Source organism: Micromys minutus (genome assembly GCF_963924665.1).
Source record: "Micromys minutus genome assembly, chromosome: 1".
Classification (NCBI taxonomy): domain Eukaryota; kingdom Metazoa; phylum Chordata; class Mammalia; order Rodentia; family Muridae; genus Micromys; species Micromys minutus.
Window position 1 is genome coordinate 256,250,071 of NC_137969.1, and position 20,587 is coordinate 256,270,657.

The 20,587-nt window shown below is 37.2% G+C and overlaps 1 pseudogene across 1 annotated transcript; it reads right to left on the reverse strand.

Annotated features, from left to right (window-relative positions):
- Window positions 1-11,594: 11,594 nt before the first annotated feature.
- LOC308423177 (stress-induced-phosphoprotein 1-like) lies at window positions 11,595-13,264 on the reverse strand (annotated as a pseudogene). The gene has a single exon. The product of its transcript is annotated as a stress-induced-phosphoprotein 1-like (transcript).
- Window positions 13,265-20,587: the final 7,323 nt, after the last annotated feature.

The window sequence follows — 20,587 nt, forward strand, 5'->3', positions numbered from 1 at the left end:
TAGTATAGTTTATTTGTGTCTAATTTAGCAACAATTAAAGACTTCTTATATTTGAAAAACATCCATATGTTCATGTATTGCAGTGATATATTCTGTTTTTTAAATAACAATAGCATGACAATGAAGATGCTAACTGATAAAGAACTTGTCTACATAGAGTGTACTCTAGGGGTCTCCAAAATCAGCATCATTTTATTTGGAGACATCATTTAGAAAAGTTGCCAAATACCGTGAAGTACTATGAGAAGGAGGCAGACACATGGACACTCAAAATTACTAATTCTGGGTAGGTTTATAGGATAATATTGCCAGCCATCTCAGTCCCAGGGCAGATTTCTTTTCCTCTGTGGTTTCTGCCACACTCAGGATGTGGTTGCAACACTGTGCCTTGCACAGTAATAGACTGCAGAGTCCTCAGAGGAGAGTCTGCTGAGTTGTATGTAGGCTGTGTTGGAGGATTTATCTGCAGTCAGTGTAGCCTTGCCTTGGAACTTTTGAGCATAATTTGTTTCACCATCTGCAGGATCAATCCATCCAATCCACTCCAGGCCCTGTCCAGTCCTCTGCTTCACCCAATGTATAATGGTGTCAGCAATGTTGAAGCCAGAACCCTTGCAGGACAACTTGACTGAGGATCCTGGCTTCACCAGCTCAGGTCCAGACTGCTGCAGCTGTACATCTGAACGCACGCCTGTAGAGAGAAATGTGAAGTGATTGGCACTGTCACCTGAGTCTAAGGTCTCTTAAATTTGGGATATGGGAGCCCCTTACCTGTAGCTACAGCCATCAGGAAGGAGAAGATCCAGCTGCATTTCATGATAAGGACCGTGTGATTCAGTGACTGTAGAGAAAACAATGCTCATATGTTGTTGTTTGGTGTGGATATCTCTGCATTTATCATCATAGACTTCCATGGTTTGCATATTCATGAGCCAGGGTATTTCTTACATAAGGACATCCCAGCTGGAGAAGAAGGAAGTATAGTACACCTGGTCAGTCAACAGGATGCTGACATCCAAATCCTAATTCTATCTGAGAAACTTTCTCTGAGACATGTGCAGGCCAATAAGATTTCATATCAAAGCATAATTTTTCAATTTTAAAATAGAATCATAACCTGAGACATTTACTTGTCTTGGTGTCAACATTGAGTGTTGGTAGTAGGAATGATGATAATGTTTACTGGAAATGAAAAAAAAATCCTCATTTTTAAGAGTTTGCAAACTTCTTTCATATACATAAAAATAGTGTCACACTAAATATAACATAAATGACAGCAGGTGAACCTGCCTCAGAAATATGTGCAAATTTATTCAGCATCCTTTAACAGCTAAATCACTGAACCAAACAACATGTAAGTCAACAAAAGATTAATAAACTAAATATGCTATACATACACCTCAGCAGAATGTGTTATTCTGTAATAAATATGGAACTCAATGTTCTTAAGTCAATTAAGATATTAACAGAAACAGAGATATTGATGAGTCACACATGTGTCAGCAATAGATATTGTCCAGTTAGAAACAACTGTGCATGCAAACACTCAACAAAGGTACAACAAACTTTCTACTTGAAAAATTGACCAAATGGGAATGTTAAGGACAAGAGAAAGATATGTTGATATCATAGAGGATATACCCACTACAAATTATGCTTTTAATAAAAATTCCAAACATATGTGTAGTTTTAAGTTTTCTTGTTAAAAACTTTTTTTGTTAATCCCCTGAAGTTTTCATTCATGACTGAAAACCCTCCTTTGATCTCCTTGATCAAATGCCAGTCAAAGCTGCTTGATGTGGATGAGAAGGTTCATAACAATCTCCTGGATCACACAGACATCACTAATACACTTACACACTTCACAAGTTAGACCTCATTGTGAACACATGCAGACACATAGAATTCTGGTTAGGAACCTGTCACTCACATCATAATTTCCATTAACTCATGGAATACCCTCAAGGCATTACTTTTTAAAGAGCCAAATGCAAGGTCAAGCTGATTGATAAATACAGGTTAAATGGTCTGCGTCCCATGCTGATTCATGAATTGGCAGACATGAGAATCGAGGTTTCATGTTCTCTTCCATAGCTGTAAGATCAGTGCTGGTTCACATTTCTTCAGTTGAGACAATTTTGTCTGACTTCCTGATAAATAAGTGGTGCATGATATATATATATATATATATATATATATATATATATATATATATATATATATATACATATATATATATATATACATATATATACATATATATACATATATATATATAATAAACCAGTAACTTTGCATTGTACAGTAATTGAATTTAAAGTTAATACTGATTAATGCAACAATTAATATTATAACATTTTTTCTAATAATGAAATAATCTAGAAAGTCTCTCTCTTACTCTCTCTCTCTCTCTCTCTCTCTCTCATACACACACACACACACACACACACACACACACACACACTCACACACTCACACACACTCATACAAAAATATCTATATTATGCATTTCTACCTGTCACTTTCTATATCATCTATATCTATATATCTACATGTGAACATCATTTCATGGGGTATATTTGAGTTAACATCCTTAGGATTCAAATCACTATTTAATATCCAAAACTAAGTAAATATACCATATGTATGAACACAAAAGTTTGGAGAAATGTCTTCATCGTGAATCTCATAAGATGTTAAAAATTCACCTTCTCATATTCTACCTGAGGATATAATAATTCTGTAAGAGTTGTAGGTTAAATTTTAAGATTAGGTTTGTTGAAATATTTGCCCATTTCTCCTTAACCAAATCAATTTTGCTTCTCTGTGATTGAAGAGTGTATTCCACTATGAGAACAAGTGAGTTTTTGGTATTCCAGTGTTGCTGTAGATTGTGACATTTTTATCCCTGTGAAAGTCCCAGGAAAATAATTTAAATTCAAGGGTATATGATAGTGATCTCTATTCTTAGTTGGATTGAATCTGTCAGGAAAAATACAATACAGCTCATTAGGGAATGGCCTCTGGAGGGCTACACTGGTAAATTTAATCACATGTTGTTTATTGAGGGGGATATTCTGATGGAGTGTTGAAGACTCCCTGCTGATTGCATCTATAATCTGCTCTTCACGTTTCTACCTGTGAGTGAAGTGAGCACCACCTGCTGGCCCCATTCCTCCTGCAGCAGGGTTATTCTTGTGTGACCCAGGGTCTCTCTCTACCTGCCCCAGTTCCGGAATAATGACGAAGATCACATTTATTTATTTATAAATTTTGACCTTATACCTAGGAATATCTACAAATAGCTAAGAACTTAATTAACCTGAGAAGGGGCTTTCACTAAAGCTATTTATTTTCTATGGATTTTGTTCCCTTTTCTGGGCTCTGTGTAGATTGTTCCACTTAATCTTGAAGAAACATCATGAGCCTAGTTGGTAGGATTGTAACCAAGGGAACAGTTATCAGGATGTAAAAGTGAAATAAATAAAATAATGGAAAAGGAAGATAATGAGGTCCTGAATTTGAGAGGAAGTGAACAATGGATAAGAGATGGGATTCCAGTGGGAATATTGATGCGTACAATATTCAGGTAAGAAAATCAAAAAGGTATTTCAATTAAAAATTAGAAAAATTGTGAAAGAAATTTCACTTCATTTCCAACATTACGCTGAGTGGACTGTGTCCTGCTTTACTGAATGGAAAAACCTGGGAATCCACGTCTTCCATCCTCTGTCAGAGCTGCAAGGTCAGAATAGATCTGGTTTTCATGAATAGAGAGGCCTTGTTTATATTTCCCACTTATTGTAAGCTGTGAATTAAAATCATTAGTATTATGAGTACAGAGAACAGTTTAGTAAATGAAACAAAGAATGGGCAAAGAATTAATAAGTGTGTATTATTTAATGTGAATTTGTAGTATAATTGAATGTCTTATTTATTTAGTTTTTGACAACCAATACACCGCTCTACACATTTTGTGTGTTATAATACAGTTTTAGTGAGAATGTGTTTCTTTTCAAAACCACAAAATTATTATAATGCTAGGTTTTTGTTTTAATCCCACGTGTAGGAGATGGAGCCTTTTCAGATTGTCCAATGTTGTTATGATTTACCTTGTTGTCTAGCAGAGGCATGGCTTTTTTATCTACCAGTGGTTTGTGCATTTGTGTAACATTTGGAATTCTAGGAACTTTTCATAGGGTATATACATGCTAGAACCCTGAGAGGTGGAATTGGTCAATGTTGTTTATTTTTGGTGGGGGGTAGTGTTCAGTTTTGTGGTTTGTTAAGAACTAGTGGGCAAAGAAGAAACAATTAGATCTCTTTCAGTTAAAGAATAAACCTGAGTCAAATACATCCACATGCCTAATTAGCAGGAAGTAGTACAAACATAACATTGATCTCTATCCTTTTTTCTATTCTATACAGTGTTATGGAATTTGAAGGGCAGAAAAAGAGAAATGGAGATAAAAAAAAAAAGAACCCAAAATACCTAGTGTCATGCTACATACATTGTTGATAATTTTAGGAAAAATTACAAGGATCAAGAAATGAGAAACATATAATAAATTAAAGTAATTAGTTTAAAATATGTAGGCTGTAGTGAATTATGAAAAATAACTCATGTGCAATATCCAGTTTTGCAAATTAATCTTATGTAATTTATGTATATATATACACATTATATAATTATACATACATAACACTTGCCTACCACAGGTAAATATTTGAAAATACTTTCAAATATAAAGGAACATGTCTGTGAGTATAGAAAGGTGAAGAGAAATTTAGAGCCATCATTCTAGTCCCTGCTCTGATACATTTCCATCCTTTCTATCTTTATCCCTTCCTAGAGAATCACACTCTGTACTGATGTGTGTGAAACTCGCTCAACATGATGTGTGTAAACATTTAAACTGCCTCACCACGTGAATAGACTCTCCATTTTTTTTTTTTTTTTTTTTTGGTTTTTCAGTTCACAAATTCATACTACATGACACACTTTTCACATAGAGGAATGGATACAGAAATTGTGGTACATAAAAAAGTGGAGTACTACTCATATATTAGAGATAAAAAAGCAAGTTCATGAAATTCCTTAGCAAATGGCTGGAAATTAAAGCTATCATCCTGAGTGATGTACTCTTGTAACAAAAGAGCACTCATGGTATGTACTCACTTATAAGTGGATACCAGCATTCACCCCCACAAATAAGTTCAGAATACCCAAGAAACTATCAATAGATCTTATAAAGCTCAAAATGCAGGTGCCTCTGTTTCTTTTAGACAGGAGAACCAATCAGGGGAGGAAATACAAGGTTAAATAGAGTAGCAAGAATTGAAGAAGAGATTTACAAAGACTACCTCCTGTGGAGAACCACCCCAAATGAAGCCATCAAACCCCATTACTACTGCTGATGCCAAGAAGTGTTTACTGGCCAGATGAATCATCAGAGGACCTGAATGTTTTCTCAGAGGCTCTGCCAGAGTCATATAGATAATGATGAGGAATCTTGCAGCTAAACATAGGTCTGAACACAGGGACACCAATGAAATAGCTAGAGAAGAGACTGGAGGAGATAAAAGATTTGCAACCTAAAAAAGAGAACAACATCATCAACAAGCCCAGGCACTGAGGTGCTAAAAGTGATTGGGAGAGGAAGCACTTTCATGGAAGCAAGTTGAAGGGAAGGAGGGAGGAGAGTTAGGGGTTAAGGGTATAACATTTGCAATGTAATTTCAAATTGAAATGTAAATACAAAAAATATTCAATAAAATATTTAAAAAAATAAAAAAGTGACCTATTAACATGTAGACCAGAACACAATTATCCATGCTAATGAGTAGTATAACATCCATGACAGTTTATCTAGAAAAATTTTCCTTCTAGGACATTCTGTTCTGCAAATGTATTTTGTCTATGATCTTCCATAAGGAGATTTATTTTTCATGATGAATAGTCAATATACAGTGTGGATGGATATACATGGACTATCTCTTTTATCAAGGACAAATGTGGCATGAATGGAAATGGCCTTTGCTTACAGAACTACAGCCCAAAAAGCCTGATGAAGGCCCCTTTATGTTCTCAGACAACTGCCAAACTAAGTATAAACAGAGTTCCAATTCTTCTGGATCTGGGCTCATCCTCAGTCTGCAGATTCCTCATTCTCTTACCAACTCCATGTGATTCAGCAGTTCCTGGCGGTCAAGAAGATTGGGAGTCTCCAGTTCTGGTCTTATCTCTGTCCTTTGGATCCCCTATTTCCTCATTCCATCTTCTCTGTGTGGTTTTCTCATGGCAACTCCCATGGGACCCTGCTAGCCAAACCTTCTTCTTCCTACATCCTAGGCTACATTTTCTCACTCCCTGTACAGTATTTTCATGTTTACCTAAAGCTCAGTACCCAACAAACATGGGGGAGGATAATTTTTTTGTCAAACACACTTCATGGGAGCATTGGTGCTAAACGTTGGACTCAGAATGAATGGTCTTCATAATGATAAGATATTTGAAATTGTGTCATTTATGATTCTATAGGTTCTCAGGAGAGTGACATTGATTTTAGGAAGCAAATGCAATGATTTTTGCCACCTCTATGTCCTTCAACACATGAGTTGTGTATGACATAAGTGTTGATCTTCTAGGACTTATATGTGGTTAACTGAGTAGATAATAATTTATAGAGTTAGGCAACGCACATACTATCTCCCCTCTGTACCTGTTCCTCAACATTTGCATACTTATTTTTTTCTTAGTTTTTCTTTTTTGCTGTTTTAACACAACACTACTGATCATACAACTTGATATCATTTGCTAAGTACTAAATTAAATGTGATAACATTAATACAACATCCTCCATAGATTATGGAACATTGTAGGAGATGATGTGGAAAGGTCGTAAGGGCCAGAGTGTGCAGATGAGCTCTATGAAGTGCTGTCTTCATATGACAAGGTCATCACAACCATTACCACTCAGAGATAAGGCCTACTTGAAAAAAATAAAGAAATGAAAAGAAGAAAGGCAATGACTGATAAGAAGAACTAGGTCAGCAGAAGTGGCAGATGGAGAAAATTGTCCACTGGAGGTAACTATGTCTAAAATCAGTTTTACACCCACTCTGAGTTTCTCTACAAAGTTAGAGATTCCTTCCACTCTTTTCTACTTCTTCTTTTCAAAATTGCCTTAGGTCCACATACATTTGCTCACTGTCATGCAGGGTATATGAATTTGCCAACAAATGGCAAGATTTTACTGATTATCACCTCAAAAGTCACATTTATTTATTATAGTATTTATATTCTGTATAAATTCAAGTATCTTTTACTTTACAGCTAATTTTAATATAAATGTATAAAATACTTAAACTTGTACAAGTCTCTAATGTGGTAAGTGTCTTATCTGTTGTGCATAATTCTTCCATGATTCCACAAACCATTAAATACAACTGAAGTCAAGCATAATACCGGAAATATCATGAAGATCAAAGAAAAAAACACACATAGTGTTTTTTAATGTAAATGGGGCATTTATAAGCTTTTATGTGAAGCAAGGAGTTATACATTAAAGAATTTCACAGTTAATGATATTCAATAATGTCTACAATACTAATGCAGGGAAAATGTTGATAGTAAAAACATATTTTTGACATAAATTCATTCTCACATGAAGTTTTCATTTTCTTCCTAGAAACCTAGGATATGGGAGGTGTCCAAGAATCATTAGGGGTGGACTTAAATCTGATTTACTACATTGGTGATTTGGAACCTTAAGAAGCCACCTACTCTAGCAAGGCAGAAATGCCAAAGTAGCTCCAGAGACACAAACCAACCCACAAATATCACTAGTGTTGGAGTAGATCCTATCTAAATTATATCCAGACATGAATTCCATCCTGTCAGCAAGCAAGAATCCCTTACTCTGTTAATATTACTCTGTTCGGGTTGCAGACAGAAGCCTTGAATAACTGTCAGCTGAGAGGCTCTGCAACACAGTTGATTCAGACACAGACACCCACAGCCAAACAGTGGATGGAGCTTAGGGGCTCTTATATAAGAATAGTGGAAGGATTGAGGGTACTGAAGGGGATAGGAACTCTACAGGAAGACCAACAGCATAAACTAACCTAAATGCTTGGGGCTCTCAGATTCTGAAACCCCAAACACAACACAAAATCTGATTTGACCTAGGCCTGCCCATTCATATGTAGGACATGAGCCGCTTGGTTTTCATATTGGGTCAAAACAATTATTATGGGTTTTATCCCAAAAGCTGTTGCCTGCATGTGGGTCATGTTCTTTTAACTTGGCTTCCTTGTCTGGTGTCAATGACAAAGGAAGATCCTAGCCTTCCATAAATGTAAAGTATAATGGTCTGGGTTGATAATAAGAGGGAATCTCAGCAGACAGTGGATAAGGGGAGGAGGTAAAGGGGGAGAATCCTGAAAGTGAGTGAACTTTAGCAGGGGTAGTTAGTGGGTTGTAATGTGTATAAATAAAATAAAAATAAAACTGAAAAGGTGATACTGAAGTAATTTTTCTGGGCATTTTCTAAAGCACAATAATTACGTTTTGTACTGTCAGTAGTTTCAACCCAATAAATCACCCATTCCTGTCACTGGGCTTCTTTGCTACAACCTTAACTAAAGTTGTTAGTACCAGTGTTTCTTCCTATATATTAGGAGTCTGTGTTTTATGTGGTCTTCATGTCCTCTCTTTTGTGCTCACAATGAAGACACCACACCATGTTTCTTGCACAGTAATATGTGGTTCTTTTGCCATTATTCCAAGGTAATTTTTTTCATTGTACCTCTGTTATATGCTATTGAATGCTTTTTTTTTTTTTGGATTTTGAAAGATGAAGGTAGAATTCTGTGACTTGTGCAGAGACATCAATGAATAATCCACCTTCTCATTTTACTATCTAATCTCACTCTGTATCATGTATGGAATTCTCTCTATATCTGATCTAAAAAAGTCCTTCAGTTCCTGGTTATAGCTGAAGCATTTTCAAAGCTATGAAATTTTCTTGATGGTCAGAGCTACATGGTAGTAGATTTAAAAACATCAAAGTGACTGTGAGTTGTGAGAGAGGTTCAAATCATTCTTATCATAGTGTTCCACTTTAAAATAATAGGTCAGTAGAATTCTGACAAAACATCTAATTTTGAATCGGATACTGTATCACAAGGCTTTTATGATTTATAGAAATGGACTGTATGTACATTACAGAAAGATAATCTCAGTGTTATAAGAAGAATAAAAAACAGATTTCATAATCTCCCTCCAAACACCTTTGTCTTTATCATGGTGTGTGGACCTTCTTCCTACCAAAGGAGAAGTGAGAAAATATTAAAATGTGTAAGGATACATAGGAACAACTGCAGGAGTGAGACTCAACACTCACAGGAATTCCCCATCTTCACACTGCTCTGGCTCCCTAAGGATGAGAGGTCCTATCCATGTCCACAGTGAAGGAATATCCATTTTACAAAGCAATGAGACTGGTATGTCATTAAACACCATAAATAAGTTTAATTCCAGAGAACTAGACTGGAAGACTACATATTTTATCCTGTTAACATTCATATGACTGGAGGTTACATCTCCTCCTTACCTTAATTTCATAGATCTGGTAATATGAGATATTGATTATCTTTATGCCTTTCATTACATACATCTCTGTTTGTTAAGGAATGTATTAGTTCTTTAAAATGTTTTTGATTCAGTATTATTTCGCTGTTTTAGTAATTTATGTAATGTAGACATAACACCCTGGAATAGAAAGGATATTTCTGCTAGAAAGAATCAATTAATTGTATCTACATAAACAGAGGGTAAAATTTTATACCCATAGCAATCTGATCGCTGTATGCCATGCATAAATGCAAAGAACCTAATTGCTGCCGAGTTAATGAAAAAGGATACCTTTAAGTATCAAAAATAAGTGTTATGGCAAGAAGCTCCGGAAACCTCTCTGAGACACTCAGCATCAAGCAGACACCAAGCACAGGAGAAGCCAGGACACATATACCCTGAAAAAGGCTCTTGAGAGAAGGACATGGCAGCTTCCTAGTTGGACTGAACCTTGTAATTATTGTGGTATTTTTTCCCCAGTGAAGATGCTCCTGAATGGAAAAATTAAAGCTGAAAACAGTGGTGAACATATTTGAGAAGGATTAGGAAGTGTGTCTTTGCTGGACAAAATATGTCAATGAAGGCAGCCTGAGACTTCATGTAATTTACAGCATTCTCAGAGTTTCCTAATCTACTTGTTCTTGTTTATCACATGAGGATCTGAAGTTGTACCAACATAGTTTCTGCTGTTGCTGTGCTGTCATGGTAGAGCCAGATCTGTACAGCAAATTATTCATTTTATCTGATAAGTGGTCTTAGACATAGAATTTAGTAATAGTAACAAGTGATATTAAATAATTTTTTTCCGTGTATTTGCATTGCACACATTATTAAAAATTGTATTGTTCACTGTTATAAGGAGAACATACAACTTATGACATTTTTATATGCCAGACCACATATATTATCCATTTTATTTTATTTTAATTTGGATTTTTCAAATTTTACTTTTTAGATTTTTGTACACTCCAGTCATTATTTTTCTCCTGGTGAGCCACTTGACTGTTTCTCATTCCATACCCTTCCCTCCATCTTCATGAGAATGTACGAAAACCCTCACCACATCCCACAGAACTCTCGAATCCTTAGAGCCTCAAGTTTATGAAGGGTTAGATGTACCTTTCCTTGTGGAGGCCATACCACACAGTCCTCTGCTATATATGTTTCTAAGGGTCTCATATCAGCTGGTGTATGCTGCTTGGTTCCTGGCCAAGTGTCTGAGAGATCTGTTGGCACAGATCACAGGTTAGCTGACATTGCTTGTATTCCTATAAAGATGTTGTGATCATCAGTTTCTTCAAGACATTTTTTAATCCAACTACAGGTGTGTCCAGCTTCTGTCCACTGGTAAGGTGTATGTATCTTCATCTGTGTCAATCAGGTGATTGTTGGGCTTCTCAGAGGGGAGCCCTGCTAGGCTCCTCACTGTGAGCACACGACATCATAACTAATAGTGTGAGGTCTTGGATACTTGCCTTGAGGTGGATTCCACATTGGCCATGTCATTGGATTTTCTTTTTCTCTGGTTCTTCTCTATTTTCTTTTTTCTTTTTTTTTTTTTTTAACGTATAACCACGCCTCACTGGCTTGTTTTATTGAGGAGGGATGTGGCTAAGAACAAGTAAAGACAGCTGGGACCTTAGGTTGGGAATACCCTCCCCTCCCAGTATGCACCCACTGCCCCAAATAAAAAATAGCCAACTATAGGGGAGCAGCTGAGACAGTGACGGGGAGCCTGGAAGTGGGCAGGGAAGGACACTCGGAATTGAGGGCAGCAGTGAAGAGACCATGCGTGTGCTGGGAGGGCCCGAGGTGGTGCTGGATGAGTTTGTCTTCCTTGTAGGCATGTATAAATATAAAGATAAGCCTTTCTTCTCCCCCCTCTGCCCAGTGCTGCTTGCCACCGTCCCAGCTCGCCTTTCCTCATTGGCGAAGAGAAGAGGGGAAAAGCAAGTTATCACCGAATTGCGATCAGACCCACATCCATCAGCTTTTGGATCTTCTGTGCTATTACAGGATGCTTTAAGTGTTCACTCAGAGCCTGGGGGTCCTTTTGCATCTGCTCCAGGATGAGCCTCATGGCTGGGTCACTCATCTGCTGCACCTCAGGGTCAGCCGTAGCCCGCAGCTTCACATCCTCAGGGCTGTCGTGTCTGTTGTACTGTGCCATCATACAGCGTTGGTAACCGTCTTCTGCTTCCTTACAGTTAGAGTCCAGGTCTAATGCCTTCTGGTTCACAACCATGACTTTTGTATAGTCCTTCATGGCTTCCAGAGCAGCCACTTTTCGTGTATAAACTTTGATGAAGGTTGGCTCTAGCTGGTGCACTCTTCACAATCCTTTAGTGCCAGCTGAAACTCCAGGAGCTTGGTGTAACAGGCAGCCCGGTTGCTGTACAGTTTGGCATCTCTTGGGTTCCTTGTAATGGCTTCTGTATAGTGCTTCATGGCCTGGGGGTAGTCCCCTTTCTGGAAGCATTCATTGCCCTTATTCTTTTCCTCCAAAGCCACGTCAGGGTTGATATAAGCCAGCTGCTCTTGTTCCTTCAGAATTTTCTCTGCCTGATGGCACTTCTTGAGTACATCTGGGGTTCGATGCTCTGCTAGAGACTTGTAGAAATGGATAGCATCCTTGTACCTTTCTTCTTTGAAATAGGAATTGCCAATTCGGGCATAAGCTTTGGCAGTCTGCCAGTAGTCCTCTCGGTTCTCTCTGCCCACTTCAATGGCCTTCTCACAGAGCTCCAGGCACTTGTTGTAGTCGCCCTTCTCAAAGTGCACAGCTGCTTGATTAGTTATGTAAGTTACATTGGTAGGGTCCAGCTCCTTGGCCCTGTCATAATGCTTCAGGGCCTTGTCAAAATATTTCTTCTTGTAGGCATCATTTCCCAACTCCTTTTCTCTCGGTGCCTGTTTCTTATTCTCTGGAAGATCTTCTTCCATTAGTTCTGGCTTGGCCTCCTTTTCGGGAGGGGCTGGGGGTGGGGGTGTTGCTGCCTCTTCCTCTTCATCCATACTGCCCAGATCAACCCCAAGGAGGACACTAAGAGAAGTCATCACCCGGTGATCTTGTAGTTTTGTGTCCAGGTCTGAAGGCTTGTTCTGGAGCTGCTCTATGACTTCCCTGTAGGTGGGGTCACTGAGAAGAGACCTTGTCCTGGGATCATTCTCTAGCTTTTGGTACAGATTAGGCAAGTTGAAAGGATTCATGAATTTCCTCTCTGCCAACCTGGCCTCCATAGTCTGCAAGCCCTCCTTAAGCTGGAGATTATTGGCTTCATGTTTTATACCTTCTTCATAGGTTCCTTTGGCTTCTTCTAACCTGTTTAGGAAATCAAGGGCTGCTGCCTTCCTTGAATAACCCTTGCCTCAGTCAGGCTTCAGGTCAACAGTCTTGCAGCCGTCCTCATAGGCCTTCTGGTAGTCTCCTTTCTTGGCATAGGCTGCAGAGCGATTGCTATAGAGCACATGGTTCTGGGGATCTAGTTTAATTGCCTCAGAGTAGCACTGTAAAGCATCGTCAATATTTCCAGCACTCAGGACCTTATTGCTTTTCTCCTTTAGTTCATTCACCTGCTCCATAGCCTGGCCCAGAACCCCGTTGAATCGAATTTGTCTGTTCCGAGTTCCCAACCCTCTTCTCCATTTTTTTTTTTTTTATCTCAGGTGCTTCTTAAAGAGAAACAACTATGAGTCATAATGGACTGCCATGTGGAGCCCCCTGGATAAAATGCAATTGGAGATCTCTAGGTATAATTAATGGAATATTAGTGAGATGAAAGCTTTGTATTAACTGAAGACCTTATGACTAGTATGTCTTCCTGTACAGAAGATGTACTGTGACAAAATTTTGACCAGCTGCATGTGCATGCACCAAGTTAGTACAGAGCTTCTCTGTAAAGAACTTTATGTCTGGGCTCACACTGAAGATCCCACACTGTGTGCCTTGAACAGTAATATGTGGGTGTGCCCTTAGTAGTCACAGAGTTCAACTGCAGAATGAACTGGCTCTTGGATTTGTCTCAAGTGATGGATATGTGATTTTTGAGAGATGGGTTGTATCTAGTGCTCCCACTATCGCTTATGCACCTCAACCACTCCAGTTGGTTCCCTGAGAATGTCTAGATACAGCTCCAGTTATAATCATTGGTGATGGTGTATCCAGCAAAAAGCAGTTAAAGGAAAGTGACTTCAAGTGTTTCACCAGGCTAGGTCCCGACTCTTGGAGCTCAACTCAGGCAGAATACCTTCAGAATGAAGAAAAAATATGTTCATCACAGGCTAAAATACCCAGTACATCAACATGCAAAAATGGAAACACTCATCAGCAGGGTTGTCAACAGGCAGATAAAAATCAACATTCTCATATTTTAGGCTACAACCACATTCGTCAGGGACAAACTTCTAGTGACAGAGAGAGAGGTAAGCTGGCACAGTCCAAAAAGTAAATTTAACTTTGAACCAGGAAATGTCTTTGCATGCAGGGAGCCAGTCTTGCCTTCACAACTATGGAATGTGAATATTAACTACAGTTGTATTAAAATAAGACCAGAGGCTGAGAAGATTGTTCAGTAGTTAAGAGCACTGACTGCTCTTCCAGAGGTCCTGAGTTTTATTCCCAGCACCCACATGATGGTTCACAACTATCTGTAATGGCATCTGATGCCTTTTAATGGTGTGTGTGAAGACAACTACAGTGAACTAAAATAAAATTAATTAATTAATTAAATTAAATTAAATTAAAAGCTTTTGTCCTCGGACCTCTTGCCCTGCCTTACCCTCATGTACTCCTGAGGAGTGAAACCTCAGGGCTGACAAAGAGATAAGCATTTTTTTAATTATTAATAATTAATAAAACTAGTGTGACAGTTTTAGTGGATTTTTTAGGCAAAAATCCACTAAAACGGTTACAGATATAACCAAAGGAGACAGTTAAAAAGTGATTATTTTCTAAGAAAAAGGTGGACAACACCATTTTGAGTCAAGTGTCTTATGAGCAGTGACCTTAAAGAGACAGCCTCTGCTGACAGCATGCATTGTCCTGTGCCTAAAAAGGCAGGTAACTCAGGTACACTCAGAGATGGAGGCAAAGAGAGAGAAAGATAAACAGAGAGAGAAATAGAGAAAGAGAAGAAAAGAGAAAAATATAAAGAGAGAGAAATAGAGAAAGAGAGAAAAATAGAGAGATAGAGAAAAAGAGAGACAAAGGGAAAAAAAAAAGAAATGTTAGTTTCCGAATCTTTAAAAATTATTAAAAAATTAAAGATCAATTGATTCTTTTAAGATGGTATAAATAATTGAGATAAAACTCAAGTTTGTTTTTCTATTTAAAAGAATAGAGTATAGAATTTTCTCGAATCACATGCAAATTTTCACCAGTGATTCGGAACTAAGATAGAAGTCTGTACACCAGAGGAGTGAATATAGGGGGATATTAGGTTATACATTAGCAATGAGAATCTGATTCTCCAGACTAAGAGGAAGATAGACAAAATACTTTGTACTATGGTTCTAGATTTATAGAATTTAGTAAATGTTTGGAAATTAGGATCAAAATTAGATAGAAAAAATTAGTCACTGACTAAAAGAGAGAGAATGGTGTTTTTTGAAGTTTTAAGGTTTATCATTGATAGAGATCTGTGTCAAAGAGAGCATATAGCCATAAATTAGGGAAGTAATTAATAATTAAGATCTAATGCTCCAGATTGAGAGCTAGATAGGTCAAAATACATTAAAAATTGGTTTTACAAATTGCTTACTTATTTATTTGTAAGTGATAATAGTTTGTTTTTTGAAATATCCTGCTAAGTCTCATGACTCATCAGAAGTCATCTGGAGAGAAGTTATTATAATCTTAATCATTTATAATGTTTCAAAAGCGAATATGTTTACATTATTTCTCTGGGAGAAAATACAAGATACAAGATACTCTAGTTGCCAATGAAATGACATGCTATTTTGGTAGAAAGGATTTGCCTTTGTGCTTCTAAAAGGTGTGATTCAGCTCTGCGTGCCTTCCAGAGTTATGTGGATTAGATTTGATAGAGGTAGACCACCTAAAAAACTAAATTCAAAAGAACAAGGAAATATTTTCTGATACTAAAATGTTTTCTGTTGGGTTTTATATATGTTAGAGAATGTACAGCTAGGGTATAGATTGTCATGAGAATGCTGAACTGGCCTGACAATTGTCAGATGGCTTTCCCTCTTGGAACTAGCATCTTCATTCCCCTCACCCCTTCTAAATTCTCAACATCCATATTTTCGGCTTGAAGAAGGTAAGGGGAATCTTCATACAAGTCACTTAATTTTGGTGGTGTATGGTTATTGTAAGCATGTTTTATCAACAACTTAGAAATGCTCATAGTCATATAAGAAATAATTGGCTGTATTTGATTATACCGTCATAATCCTTTATGGTAAATAAGCTAAAGTCATTGGTAAGAATCATTCTAATTGAGAAAAAATTTAAATGATATTCCTTACAGTAATAAAATTTGATCTGATACAGATTTAAAGTACATAAGTTGTGTTTAGTTAATAAAATAATATTAGTTAAGGGCTACATTAAAAACTCATGTTTCAGAGTCATTAAAAGTGTGAGGAATTAATAGATATCCATAGAACATATCAACCTAAAAGTAAAGAATACTCCTATTTCTTAGCACCTAACAGCACCTTCTCGAAAATTACCATATAAATGGACACAGAAAGAGCCTCAATCCATAAAGATCAAAATACTCCCATGCATCCTTTCAGATCACCATCGTCTAAGGCTGGTCTTTAATAACAACAAAGACAAAAACAGGCCATATACACATGGAAACTAAACAATACTCTATTAAAGTATAGAAAGGTCAAAGAAGAAATAAAGAAGGAAATTAGGGATTTTCTAGAATTCAATAAAAATGAAATTATGACATACCCAAACCTATGGGATTCAATGAAAGCAGTACTGAGAGGAAAACTCATAGCTCTGAGTGCTTCCAAAAAGAAACTGGAGAGAGCATAAACTAGCATTCTGACAGCAAAGTTGAAAGCTCTAGAACAAAAGGAAGCAGATAAACCCAAGAGGAATAGAGAGCAAGAAATAATCAAACTTAGGGCAGAAATAGACAAAATAGAAACAAAAAGAAACATTTGAAAGAATTAACAAACCCAAGAGCTGGTTCTTTGAGAAAATTAACAAGATTGATAAAGCCTTAGTCAGACTAACTAGAGGGCAAAGGGAGAGTTTCCAAATTAACAAAATCAGAAAGGAAAGTGGAGAAATAATGACTGAAACTGAGGTAATTCAAGAAATCATCAGATTCTACTACAAAAGCCTATACTCAACAAACTTGGAAAATCTAGAGGAAATGGATGAATTCCTAGAGAGATACAAGATACCAAATTTAAACAAGGACCAGGTAAACCAACTAAATAATTCCATTACACCTAAAGAAATAGAAGAAGTCATCAAAAGCCTCCCAACCAAAAAAAGGTGAGGTCCAGATGGGTTCAGTGCAGAGTTTTATCAGACATTAATTGATGACATAATACCTATACTCTCCAAACTATTTCAGGAAATAGAATCTGAGGGAATACTGCCTAACTCATTTTTTTAGGCTAAAATAACCCTCCTTCCTAAACCACACAAAGAACCTACAAGGAAAGAGAACTTCAGACCAATCTCACTTATGAACATTGATGCAAAAATACTCAACAAAATATTTGCAAACCGAATCCAAGAACATATCAAAATGATCATTCAACATGATCAAGTAGGCTTCTTTCATGGGATGCGGGGATGGTTTAATATAAAGGAAGCCATCAATGTAATCCACCATATAAACAAACTCAAAGAAAAACACCACATGGTTATCTCACTAGATGCTGAGAAAGCATTTGACAAAATCTAACACCACTTCATGTTAAAAGTCTTGGAAAGAACAGGAATCCATATCCATACGGAAACATAATAAAAGCAATATACAGCAAACCAACAGCCAACATCAAACTTACCAGTGGGAAACTTGAAGCAATCCCACTAAAATCAGGGACTGGACGAGGCTCCCCACTCTCCCCCTACCTATTCAACATAGTACTGGAAGTCCTGGCCAGAGCAATTAGAAAGCAAAAAGAAATCAAAGGGATAAAAATTGGAAAGGATAAGTAAAAACATCACTATTTGCAGATGACATGATTGTGTACTTTAGTGACCCCACAACTTCCACCAGAGAACTCCAACAGCTGATAAACAAGTTCAGTAAATTGGCTGAATATAAAATTAACTCAAACAAATTAGTAGCCTTCCTATATTCAAAGTACAAACACGTGGATAAAGAAATTCAGGAAAAATACCCTACACTATAGTCCCAAAAACCATGAAATACTGTGGTGTGACTCTAACTGAGCAAGTGAAGGACCTGTATGACAAGAATTTCAAACCTCTAAAGAAGAAAATAGAGGAAGATCTCAGAAAATGGAAAGATCTCCCATGCTCATGGATTAGAATGATCAACATTTTAAAAATGGCCATCTTACCAAAAGCAATCTACAGGTTCAATGCAATCCCCATCAAAATTCCAACCAAGTTCTTCATTGAGTTGGAAAGAGTAATGTGCAATTTGATCTGGAAGAACAAAAGACCTAGAATAGCAAAATCCATCCTCAACAACAAGAAAACATCTTGGGGAATCACCGTCCCTGACCTCAAGCTATATCACAAGGCTATTGGGTTGAAAAGTGCATGGTACTGTTACAGAAATATTAACATAGATCAATGGAATAGAATAGAAGATCCAGATATGAGCCCTCACATATATGGTCAACTGATTTTTGACAAAAGAGCTGTAAGCATGCAATGGAAAAATAAAAGCATATTCAACAAATGGTGTTGGTCCAACTGGCACTCCGCATGCAGAAGAATGAAAATATAACCCTTCTTATCTCCTTGTACAAAGTTCAAGTGTAAGTAAATCAAAGATCTCCACATTAAACCAGGTACACTGAAACTAGTAGATGAGAAAGTAGGAAAAATCTTAGAACTCATAGGTACAGGAGAAATTTTCCTGAACAGAACACCAATGGCTTGTGCTCTAAGGTCAAAGATTTACAAATGGTACTTAATGAAATGGCAAAGTTTCTGTAAGGCAAACGACACAGTCTAGAAAAGAAAATGGCAGCCAACAGAGTGGGAAAAGATCCTTACCAACACCACATCAGATAGAGGCCTAATATCCAAGGTATACAAAGAACTCAAAAAGCTAGATACCAGAGAATTAAATAACCCTGTTAAAAAATGGGGTACAGACTTAAACAAAAAGTTCTCAATAGAGGAATATTGAATGGCTGAGAAACATCTAAGAAAGTACTCAACATCCATAGCCATTGGGGAAATGCAAAACAAAACAACCCTGAGATTCTATCTCAGACCAGTCAGATTGGCCAAGATCCAAAACTCAGATGACAACAGATGCTGTTGAGGATGTGGAGAAAGAGGAACACTTCTCCACTGCTGGTGGGGTTGAAAACTGATACAAACACTCTGGAAATCAGTCTGACGATTCCTCAGAAAAATGAACATAGTACTACCTGAAGATGCAGTTATTTCATTTCTGGTCATTTACCCAGAGACACTCCAACACACAACAATGATACATGCATCACAATGTTGATTGCATCTTTATTTATAATAGCCAGAAGCTGGAAAGTACCCAGATGTCCTTCAGTAGATGAATGGATACAAAATTGTGGTACATTTACACAATGGAGTACTACTCAGCTATCACAAACAATGACTTAACCAAATTCTTAAGAAAATGGATGCATCTAGAGAACATCATCCTGAGTGAGATAACCCAGTCACAAAAGAACAAACATAATATGCAGTCACTGATAATGGAATACTAACACCATAAAGCTCTGAACACTCCATAAACAACTCACAGTCTGTGTGAATCTCTAAAAAAAAATATTGTAATTAAAATAGAACTGTATCACGTCCCCCTTTCCTCCCTACAGCTCTTCCCAGTCTCTCTCCTATCCCCTCAAATTAATAGTGTCTTTTCCTATATTATTGTTATATATATATATATATATATATATATATATGTGTGTGTGTGTGTGTGTGTGTTATTATTTATTTTTTCTGTCAATAGTATTAACCCCATAGATAGTCCTTTGCTGGCACTAGGCCTCTGACTCCCACTAGCATGATACCAAATCAGCACTGATTCCTCTCAGATGCTGCCTTCAAGAGAGATCGAGAAAGTGAATGTGTGCCTGTCAGATTCCCTGCATGTTTCCTTCAGAATTTCTCTAAGAACTTTATTCATTCCCTCTTTAACAGACTTTATCCCATTCATAAGGTTATAATTAACAATAGTTGCTTATACTTCAACTATGTTGGAATATCCAGGGATTAGTGAAGCTGGATAGATGGGTTCTAATGTTACCATATAGAACTGGTTCTTGGTAATTTTGTTCTTGTGCTGTCCAGTAACTAGCCATCTGGCTATCAAATTTTAGAGGCATGAGGGCAAAATTCTGTGTTTATCTTTAAAGAATAACCTTTTCTTCTCATGTTTTATGTCTCTGCTTTTATGTTCTTGCTTTTGGTGTTTGCAGCTTTCAGATCCAGTACTGGAGCTACACTTTGTTTTCGTGGCATGAGTAACCTCTGTGGTTTTCAAGAGACCTCAGAGCTTCTGAATTTCATTGTGATAGCCATTAGGATTTTATATACCACTGTAAATTCTGGGTTTCTGGCTTTATCTCTAGAGTGTTTTGTACTTTTTTTAATCCTCTAGAAGAACAGTTGCTTTCAGCAACTTTGGACTGGGACGTGGAGTCTCTGGAAAGGGCACCATTGAAGATTTCTAGGCACAAATGAGTTTCAGTGGGCTGTGGACATTATATTAACTGAAACTCTTAGCTTTAGTGTGTCTTCCCATACAGCAGGATTCT